Genomic DNA, 9,915 nt, shown 5'->3' on the forward strand with positions numbered 1-9,915 from the left:
CGTCGATGTATCGCCTATAACAAGTTTTATTGGATTTTGAACTTTATATTTATGAGAAGACGAAAATAAAATGACACTAACAACGATTTTGATAATAAATAACTTTACAGTATGCATGGGCAGATTCCTGGCTGTTTGACTATTCATGTCATCATCATTACAACCCATATTTGGCTCACTGCTGAGCTCGAGTTTCCTCTCAGAATGAGTGGGGTAAGGCCAATAGTCCACCACGCTGGCCCACTCCGGATTGGCAGACTTCGCACAAGTAGAGAATTAAGAAAATTCTCAGGTATGCGGGTTTCCTCACGATGTTTTTCCTTCACAATTTGAGAAACGTGAAATTTAATTTCTTAAACTGAAAAGTTAGAGGTGCATGCCTTGGACCGGATTCGAACCTACGCCCACCGGAATCGGTGCACTGGGCTTTTGCTGATACTATAGATAGAGAGAAATATAAACTTACAGTGTAGAGTTATAAAAACATCATAACTACAGCTGTAATTAAAAACTCCACTGCCCTTGATAAGCCAGTTCGAGTACTCATCAATTTGTCCCTCACTGGCCACTGTGACCCTTTCATCGCTGCAGCGCTTAGACCACAAAGTAAACAAATTGGAGGGAAAATGTTCTCGAGAGTCGAATTCGCTTTTACAATGTAAAGCGACGTGAAATGCTTTTACGTTTAATCCTGTCGGGGTGACGGCGTAACAGGCTTGAGCACCCTTCGAAAAGGGGTTTAAAGAATTACAATGAAACGCATTTTAGTTCTCACTGAGTACTTATTGCGGAAACAAAAGTTATAAACATGAAGTAGTTATTTCATTCATTACAACTTGACTGTGTATCACCTTAAATGGATTTGCGGTTAATTACAGTTTCGTGCACAGTATTCTTGATCAGGATAAGCACTGGTTAGTGTTAACTCTAACAAGATATAGATGACAAAAGTAGGGTTTTATTTCTTAGTTAAGCTTTACTAAACAATATTTAGTGCTTTTAGGTTTAGGTTTAGGTTATCAATTCGTCGGATTTTTTTAATGTATGTTCACCGATTACTCGAAGACACCAGAACCGATTTAAAAAAATATTTTTTCGTTTAAGAGGGTATGCTTTCCAGTTGGTCACATAGTAATCATGTCTAGGATTTGATGATGGGATCCTGGAGAAATCGAGGGGAACTTTCAAAAATCGTAAAAGCAACTATTGCGTTTTATATTTTTTCCATTAACCATTTTAAAGCACTACAAATATCATCATTTTATGTAATCATATAAATCTTTTGTTTCTGCCATTCTCTCTCTGTCAATAAAAGTTAAAATAACTCAAATATTCGCAGTAATTACATCGGCTAAATCCTTTTAAAGCGTTTGTTTGCAAGTAATCGAGGCTATTAAGCGTTAATTGCTTTCTTCAATCCAACTTTTACATTAAAAGTGAAGACGACCAACGCTTCAGATTTAATTAAAAACTTCAAGCGTTATAAAATTTTCATTAAAATTCCGAAGCACTTGATTAAAAATGAGCTCTTTCTTAAAGTGTTATAGTACTTCAAAGGCTACTTAGAGTTCTTTTAGAACAATATCCAATATTAATTTATTAGATATATTATAGGGTGTATTACTTCTATGCTATACTTTTTTAAAGCCCAATACATGGTCTAAGCTTAGCGTAATCTTTCTATCCATTACATTCCACCCAAGATCCATTACTTTGTGTTTTGGGCTCTACTTAGTCATGTACGTATTAGGTACTTCGTGTGTTTTTTAGGTGTACGTTGATCTACTGGGACCGAACGATTATATCAATTATCACTGACCGATATAATGTTGCCAATACGCCTAATATAGTGCTGGTCAATCGGTCAATGCGTCGTGTAATAATATTGTTAATATTACTGGTCCGATAGTCGTTTCTGTCAATAGCGAAAAGCTTCGACCAACACCTTAAGAAGCTTTCGCTTAACTGCTGGATCAAGGATCGGATACAGAAGTCAGATATTCTTGAGACGGCGCATATTCTACTGGCTAGCAATAGGAATTACATCTCCAGTCACCAGACCCTTAGCTAAGTGACAAACCTTTAGAGACCCTAAAGGGTTTCCACTAAAGTAAGGGTATATCTGTATGACTGTCTGTCGCAGGAAGATTAGTCTGTGTTAGATATATCTATGCTAGGGACCTCAGAGCCGAACCAAAGACGATAGAGCAGGATAGAATGTTATCATTAATTCTTACTTTGTTAATTATTTTGATGAATAGATAGTGCTCGTGTTGTTTATTTAATTATTATTATAAGATTATGTACCTATTTGTGAAACCATATTATATAAATCTCATAGCGTAATACAATTTAATTCTGACGTTATGGATAAAACACATCTGTTTTTAATTACAGACACAAATGAAGTTCCATTTAGAGCACGTGCATTATTAAATTACGAGAGGCACTGGACGGCACAGCTACCTCGCGTGATTGGCCAGATTAATGGTTTATCTGCCCCACGCCCTGCTACGAGTGGTGTAAGTGATAAGCGACTTAAGTTTCTACAGATTTAGTTAAGCCAGACTCAACACCAAGAACTCATAATTTAAACCGTCCGTTGGACTATTGTCCTACCCACTTCTAACAGTATTAAATATCTGCCACAATAGTGAGATATAGGTACTTATACGATATGGCAAATGTTATTTAAAAATCACTCTAGTATGAGACAAGACAGTGCAACTGCCAGTTCATTCTCCTACGACCATAGGACTATAGAATAGAATTATAGGACCATAGAATCAAACCATAGGAAGTAGTAAAACGAAAGGTTGCCATGATACTAATTATTTGGAAACCAAGATTGATTTATACATATTGTTTTATGTTTTCAATACCTTTAATAATAACTTAAGTTTGACTTGTTAAGACTTTTTCACGCTCGTTCGTCAAGTGGCTAATATGTGGCGTTGGATTACAAGGTCCTGGGTTCGGTTCATGAGTTGAGATGTGATATACTGAGCTAATTCTTCTTTTAGCAAAATTTCTCAGCCCAGTATTAGGGCAGTTGGTAGTGCCTTCCGGGCCCACGTGCTTCGGGGAGCACGATTTGATAGTGATAGTAAATCAGTTTAACGTTATCATCCTATGCACGCTAATCCACATTGGAGCAGCGTGGTGTTGCTAAGCTTCATATACCCTCTCCTATAAGTAAGAAGGCTTGTGCGCCGTTAAATTTGGCTAATAATTATGAGATATATAACTTTGTAGCTGGTGGGAGGCTTCGGCCACGTTCGTTACCACCCTATCGGCAAAGACGTTCCGCCAAGCGATTTAGCGTTCCGGTACGATGCTGTGTAGAAACCGAAAGGGGTATGGATTTTCATCCTCCTCCTACCCGTCGGGACTGATACACTCAGGCCAAAACACCCTTCTATAACAGCCCTCTAAGCCGAAATCCGAGTCTCAGAGGAGACGCCCACATCTTCTGCTTCTGCATTCTTATCACATCAGGCGATGCTTCTGCTATCACTCAAACACCCCCGTGACGCCGCTGAGATGAGGCTGATTAAGGAGCGGCACTTGTACAATAACAAGAAAAATAACTTGTAATCGTGATATAAAGATTCTCGTAATTTGCACCGGATCCAACTACACATTTAAGTAATTAATCCGTGATCCGTGCAGACTGCTGACGAAACTTGGGCGTTTTATTTGCTACCTCATTAGCTGTCTAAACGATATCGGCACGTATTGACCAACCAGACCTTTGTTATATAAAAGCCTAGAGAGTGTTAACTATCGCTCCTGCCATAGGTAAGTAAGGTAACTTGGAGTTCAGTTCTGGCAGCTTTGGGATTTAGTAGAGTTTAAGGGTTCAAAAACAATCTAACGTATGATGGCATCCGTGGCACGTGTCCGATGCGCGGTGGATTTACATGACGGAGGGCCTGGATTCGATCCCCCGCTGGGCCGATTAAGGTTTTTTTTAATTGATCCAGGTCTGGCTGGTGAGAGGCTTCGGCTGTGGTTAGTTACACCACGCCAAGCGATTAAGCGTTCCGGTACGATGCCGTGTTGAAACCGAAAGGAGTGTGGATTTATATCAAGTTGGCCCGCTTCCATCTTAGATTGCATCATCACTTACCATCAGGTGAGATTGTAGTCAAGGGCTAACTTGTAAAGAATAAAAAAAAGCATTTTGTTTTTATTTTCCTCAGCATAGGTAATATGGGAAATCATTTCACATTCCTCAGTCTTTTAGCTTCGCTACTTTTCTATAAACATTGAAAAATGGTAAATTTTTAAGGTCTCTAGAAAAGGGTTGTTTAAAATGAAGTAAACTCATTTAACTTCTTAACAACCCTTCGAAAATCACTATATGATCAATTTTAAGGTGTAAGCCGAGGGTTGTTTATAATTACAAATATTTGGGCGTCACAGGCTGTTAGACCATTAGCTGTCTGAACGATGTTGACTTTATCTAAAGCTATCCCGGTTTATGAGCTCCTTCACATAAATGTAACGTTCTTTCTTAATGAACGACTAAACATATATACTGTTACCTTCCTTTATAACACATTTGCTCGTAAAGTATCGCTTATTTCGCCAATTTCAATATTAAAATGTATCATTAAGCACATGTGCCGTAATGTAATATAAAACCTTTGTCATCCGTCTAAAAACGAACGGTACTTTTTTAAATCTTGGCAAAGAGTTTTATGTCAGAAAAGTGCTCAACATTTTATGAATAAAATTAACTTTGTGAGATAAAATATAATAAAAAGCCATTTAATTCTTTAATTTTGATAATTTTGACAATACTATTTCTGTGACAGATAAACGTTTGTCATTCATTTATCTGTAGCAGAAACACAAAAATATTAATTTACTTTACTAGTAATACTGCGTGTATTTGGTACATTTTCCGATAAAAAAAAACGAACACACTTCGCTTTCTGTGCAAAAATGTGCAAAAATGACAATGATATGTTTTCCAGATCACATCAAAATGTCATCATATCATATATATGGAAAACAGAAGATCAACAAATTCATTTTCAGAAAATGTGTTTAAAGTGTGTTTCCTCACAATTGTGTTATAAAACGTCGTATGACATACGTGCGCTTTGATAATTACAGCCTCTGCTTCCTTACTATAGCTCTCGCCTACGGCTCGAGCTTGGAATATCGCCGTGGCTGTAATTTTAACTTACCGCACTTATATCATATCTATCTTATTTCTTTAGTTTTGAACAGTTTTTAGAATATTTAAAAACCTAAGACGCCATTTTTCTTAATTAATATTGAAAGTTACTGATTCGACGGTTCGTGTCGTACTAAATCGAAAATATATTTCGATTTCGTATTTGGAGCGGCTAGGACACCGTCGTGTTCTTTACGCTCCATCTGTAAATTATTGATTAATCTGTGGATATACCACAGTTTATGTTAAATGCACATCATCATCATAACTTGGCGCACAATACGAGAGATATGCTATAACAAAATATATAGCTTCGCGTACATTAAGTAGCGAAAGCATTCTACCCCGAGCCATAACGCGCTGTTTATGGCGATATTTAGCACCGCAACCATAATAATCTAGATATTACATATTTTTTATATTACGTAATAAAACATTATATAGGTTCCTACTGAGTGTTCATTGAATATTCTTACTATCATCTTATTGACGTAAAAATGGAACCGACATACGCGTAGAATTGAGAATTTCCTTTTTTTGAACTCAGTTAAAGAGGGAAGTGAAGAAATCTATACTAATATTATAAAGCTGAAGAGTTTGTTTATTTGATTGATTGAACGCACTAATCTCAGGAACTACTGGTCCGATTTGAAAAATTCTTTCAGTGTTAGATAGCCCATTTATCAAGAAAGGCTATATATTGTCCCCATATTCCTACGGGAACGGGAACGAGGGTGAAACCGCGTGGCGTTAGCTAGTCTTTCATATAATGATACTTATCGTACCGCCAAGCGATGTAGCGTTCCGGTGCGATGTCGTGTAGAAACCGATAACCGCGTGTTCGGTTCTTTTAGGAATATGGGGATAACATATAGCCTATAGCCTTTCTCGATGAATGTCCGATTTGAAAAAATTTTTCAAATCGGACCAGTAATTCCTGAGATTAGCGCGTTCAATCAAACAAACAAACTCTTCAGCTTTATAATATTCTAATATTTCTTATTTAGTCATTTCAAAACAGCTGCTACATCTAGCTAACGACGTAGATGAACAGACTAAGTTACCGCTAAATAGTTATAGCATCGCTTTCCCTCGCATCATAAATGTACTACACAACCGTCCTAAGGTCGATATTAAGCCGGGCAGACGGTCATTTACGGAATACGGCCATATTGAAAATATGAGGGACGACAAAGCTTATGAGTTTATTTTGCTATCATGTACCACGAGCGCTAAGAATGTTGATAACGTTCTAGAAATATCTTTTATCTTCGCCCTAAAGTCATATCATGCAGCAATGAAATGTTATTACCCCCCAGAGGAGGGACCCTTACGTAAAACGATAAAAAGAAACCCAGCTAATGATTTACTTTCCCCCTTTTTTTGTAAAGTATATTGTTTTGTCGTGATTTTTATTTTTAACACTAGTGATGAAAAAAATTGTCTACGTAAACGTATAATATAGGTAACTTATATACAGCTAGTGGACGCTCGCGACTTTGTCCGCATGGAAATCAACGTAAACTTACAATCCTTATTTCTCTACTTTAGGGGTTGAATTTTAAAAGTTCTTGAATCATATCGTATGTTTTTATGATTTATGAACAATTTTTTAAAAAAACTGTGACACTAAAAATGAAGGGCTTTCCATACAAACTTTAAACCCCTATTTCAAAAACCACTTCTTTTTTTTGTTTTAGGGTCAAAAAGTGCCCTATGTTTTGCTCCAATGTCCTATTTACCGTAATACCAAAATCTATCTTGAACGGTTCAGCCCTTTAGCAGAGAAAAGGTAACAGACAGACAAACAGACAGACTTTCGCATTTATAATATATACATATTGATTTATGAACAAGGAAATGTTAATCTCAATTTTATAGTACCCCCACTTAATTTCGTAATGTAATAGTTATTTAAGCCACTGTCATGTAATGAGGGTCATTGTAATAAGAGTATATTTTGTGCAATTAATTACACAATAGACAGCACGAGTGCTACAATGGCTAAATACGTGCAGTGACATACAATACTTTTTCTACGACCATACTCGTATAAAAATAAAACCAATTTCAGAAAAAAGATTTGGAATTTTTCATTGCTCTCCAGTCTCCATTCCATAAAAGTTTCGTAACACTTTTCATATATTTTCCTTGATTTCCTTGTTAATCATTTTTTGTCGTTTTCATAGCCATGGCAGTTATTTTAGTTGTCGTTCATTTTACCGTCATCTTTAATCGCCTTCTTTGTACAGAATTGCCATCCAAAACTTTACACAGTTTTAAAAGTTTTTTTTTTTATTCTTTACAAGTTAGCCCTTGACTACAGTCTCACCTGACGGTAAGTGATGATGCAGTCTAAGATGGAAGCGGGCTAACTTGTTAAGACGAGGATGAAAATCCACACTCCTTTCGGTTTCTACACGACATCGTACCGGAACGCTAAATCGCTTGGCGGTACGTCTTTGTCGGTAGGGTGGTAACTAGCCACGACCGAAGCCTCCCACCAGCCAGATCTGGACCAATTAAGAAAACCTCAATCGGCCCAGCCGGGGATCGAACCCAGGCCCTCCGTTTTTTAAATCCACCGCGCATACCACTGCGCCACGGAGGCCGTCAAAAGTCCATTTTAAAGAGATTTTCAACTTCACAACGCAATCCAATAAGCTAATGTACTATATTATGTTGCAATATTCCACTCAAAGCGATATATCAGCACGCCGCGGAGACATTAGCAAGACAAATCGCTTCCACGTCCTTTGAGAATACTATTACCTTATACCTACTTTCACATACTATACAATGACCTAGTTGTCATATTGAGTTTACGCTTTTTTATGTCCTCCGACATTTTTTTGATTTTGACGGCCTCTGTGGCGCAGTAGTATGCGCGGTGGATTTACAAGACGGAGGTCCTGGGTTCGATCCCCGGCTGGGCAGACTGAGATTTTCTTAAATTGTCCAGGTCTGGAGAGGTGGGAGGCTTCGGCCGTGGCTAGTTACCACCCTTCCAGCAAAGACGTACCGCCAAGCGTTTAGCGTTCCGGTACGATGCCGTGTAGAAACCGAAAGTTTCCTAACAAGTTAGCCCGCTTCCATCTTAGACTGCATCATCACTTATCTTTAGGTGAGATTGTAGTCAAGGGCTAACTTGTAAAAAATACAAAAAAAAAATGTTCGTTTATACGCAACGCAAATTAGATAAAAAATAAATTAAACTTACACAAACAAGCTTCACGTTTTTCCTGTACGCAAATTAGGTCACCTACTAAATAGGCTGTGTTGACTTTGTTTTAGTAAAATAGCACATTTTAAACCAAACAACTTTATTTTTGTATTATTTTATTGAATAACTTTAGTTAAATGCATGTTACTTACGTGACAAAATTTAAAAATAGGTCAAATTTATATAAAAAACATTTTTTATTATTATTAGGCATGTACTTACCGGCTAGCCTATTCACTATTTCGGTACTTTAATATTCTATTAAATTAAAAATTACCTATTAAAATTAAAATCAAATCTGAGTCAAACCTACTGTATGATATCCACCAGTGAGCACTGGATGACATTTATTTCATAGAATCACAATTTCGTATATGTCAACTAGATATACTTCAAAGATAGTGAATAAGCCTGCTGAGTTTTAACTGCTTATATCTGGCAATCCCACAATTGCAGTATAATAGCAGTAGAAACCGGACGGGGTATAGTTTTTCACCCTACTCCTAATAAGTTAGCCCTCTTCCATCTTAGATTGCATCTTCACTTACCATCAGGTGCGATGGTTGTTAATGGTTAACTTGAAAATGATGAAAAAGTTACGAAAATAGACCCCTTCAAATAGGTCGAACAAAGTGACCGCAAACGACCATAGGACCCAGTTTCTGGAACATTTTTTTTTATTTTTTACAAGTGAGCCCTTGACTACAATCTCACCTGATGGTAAGTGATGATGCAGTCTAAGATGGAAGCGGGCTAACTTGTTAGGAGGAGGATGATAATCCACACCCCAATCGGTTTCTACACGACATCGTACCAGAACGCTAAATCGCTTGGCGGCACGTCTTTGTCGGTAGGGTGGTAACTAACCACGGCCGAAGCCTCCCACCAGCCATTGCATCATCACTTACCATCAGGTGAGATGTTAATCAGGTTAACTTGAAAATGATGAAAAAGTTACGAAACTAGACCCCGCCGCCGTCACACCTTTGATGCTGGAACTAGGACCCAGTTTCTGGAACTATGATCAGTATTCATTTAACAACTAATTGATACATCGCGTTCATTAACAGTATTACTCGTATTGTAAACGCTATTAACCAGCCATCTCTGAAAATAGACAGCACCGCAAATAGGCCGAACAACGTGACCACAAACCAACCAACGGCGCAAAGGTTCAATTTATCTCTATACCAAGTTTTATACAAATCAGTTATTTAGCTGTGAAAAAGTAACAGACAGACAGATCATTTATTTCATCATCATCATCATATCAGCCGATGAGCGTCCACTGCAGGATATAGGCCTTTTGTAGGGACTTCTAAACATCACGATACTGAATTACTGAGACCTGCATCTAGCGAATCCCTGCGACTCGCTTGCGCCATGGGGGAATCGGTTAACACTGTGCTTACTAATGCGGGGTCGCCATTCCAGCACTTTGGGACCCCAACGTCCATCGGCTCTTCAAACTATGTGCCCCACCCATTGCCACTTCAGCTTC

This window comes from Bicyclus anynana, chromosome 14 (assembly GCF_947172395.1).
Source record: "Bicyclus anynana chromosome 14, ilBicAnyn1.1, whole genome shotgun sequence".
NCBI lineage: Eukaryota > Metazoa > Arthropoda > Insecta > Lepidoptera > Nymphalidae > Bicyclus > Bicyclus anynana.